This window comes from Brassica napus, chromosome A10 (genome assembly GCF_020379485.1).
Source record: "Brassica napus cultivar Da-Ae chromosome A10, Da-Ae, whole genome shotgun sequence".
NCBI classification, from domain to species: domain Eukaryota; kingdom Viridiplantae; phylum Streptophyta; class Magnoliopsida; order Brassicales; family Brassicaceae; genus Brassica; species Brassica napus.
The window spans coordinates 8,353,658-8,355,542 of NC_063443.1; the positions used below are offsets into that span (position 1 = coordinate 8,353,658).

The 1,885-nt window shown below is 33.3% G+C and overlaps 1 pseudogene; it reads right to left on the reverse strand.

The window, feature by feature from the left end:
- On the reverse strand, positions 1-1,462 carry LOC106430549 (annotated as a pseudogene).
- Positions 1,463-1,885: the final 423 nt, after the last annotated feature.

Genomic DNA, 1,885 nt, shown 5'->3' on the forward strand with positions numbered 1-1,885 from the left:
GACAAGAAAAGACAAATTTTGCACAAAAGGTAAGAAATACTGAAACACCATTGGTCCAGAAAGTAAAACATGGGTAGGCACATATATGATTACATATATAAAAAGAAACTATTTAACTTACATATATGGGGATAAAAATAGCCAAGAAAATCTGAAAATATTTTCTTGATTCTGCTAGTGCCTATATGACCTATATATGTGCCCACTCATGTAAAAAGAAAAAAAAAAAAGAAAAAAAATCCTTGATCCACATCTGATGACACATTCACATGGAATCATCACATCAAACTATTTAATTCACGAGAGACTAACAACTTTGATCAAAAAAAGAAGAGAGACTAACAACAAAAAGACGCATTACAAGTTGCTCTCTCTCTCTCTCCCACTCCATGTATAAAGTACTAATATACTCCAATCTCTACTCCTAGCTGCTCCTTTTCCATGGATTGATTCTTCACTTTCAATTTTCTGTTAAAATAAACAAACAATAATTAATACATGATCAAAAGTAACTGTAAAATTAAACACAAAATGATATCTACAACATACCGAAAGATTTCTTGCAATGAAGAACGGCTTCGTAAATGGAACTCTCTGAATCGCAAGACCTTCTCCAATAATAATCATCTGCAACACTTATTCTTGGCGACGACGTTGTTTCATCAGAATAAACTCTGCTTCTGGACAACGTCCTTACACGGATCCTCGTGTCGCTTCCAATACCTCCAGGTGATCTAGCGGATCTACATCTCCTTAATCTTTTACACAATGGGGTCAAAAAATCAAGATACTTGAACAAAACCCATTTCGACACTTTCAATTTTATATAAGGAGACTTGTTCTTAATGTCACGTGTTTCGATCTTCTTCTCCTTTTTCGTATCCAACGGCTTATATTCTTCCTCGGTAGCTTCTGACGTGGCTTTTGATATATAAGGCACGACGTAGCCGTCGCGGATAAGCTCGTCGGCGTGAACTAAAGAGTGATCTTGGTCGGAGAAAGAGACAAAGTTATCGAACTTAAAGCTACTTTCATGGGCTTTGTTGATGAAGAATCTTCTTGAAGGAGGCAATCTTGGATCCATCTCGATGAAGGAGGAAGAATAAGAATCTTCGTAGGTTTGATGATAATCATCAATGGAAGCTTCTAAAGAAGGAAAGTTAACTAACCAACTGTAAGAGAAGCTGTCTACGGGGAACTAGTGCCATTGAAGCTTCTTGTTGATTTTCTTCCATGGCCACTTTCTTATTTTTTTTCGGGGATATGTACTCTTGAAAGTGTTCAGAGGTGAGAGGTTTGTGTTTCAGAAACAAATGTTTTAGTGAAGAACAATGTTCGGTGTGTATAAATACATGAAAGGACATAGACACATATAGAAGCAAAGATATATTTTATTTTATTTTCTTATAACGGTAATATATTATATTATGTGGTTAGTTTGGTAAGAAACAATATATATTAATAATTGGAAAAGAATAAGAAAAGAAAATATACATAAGAGTTTGTGAGCCCATATATACTAACCTCTCATTATACGCTGTTGTCTTCTCCACTTTCCACTCTTATTTTTATTTAGTTTACTCTTTTCCATAGACAAAAGTTCTTTTAGTTATTTATTCCATTGTAGCATCATATTTATTTTTTAATTAGGAATATCATTCAAAGCTTTTTTTTTATAAGAATCACCAAAAGAACGATGCAGGTTGACGCATGTCTCATGGGATTTGGAATACAAAAAGAAAGAAAGACATAAATTAGTTATATTAGATCTTTTATGAGAGTATATGGACTGAAACTTAATTAAGACCAACTTTAATGAGACACCAAAACACTAAACTTTGATTTTTTTGTGAATATTATTTCACTGATGTAATACTATTTATTA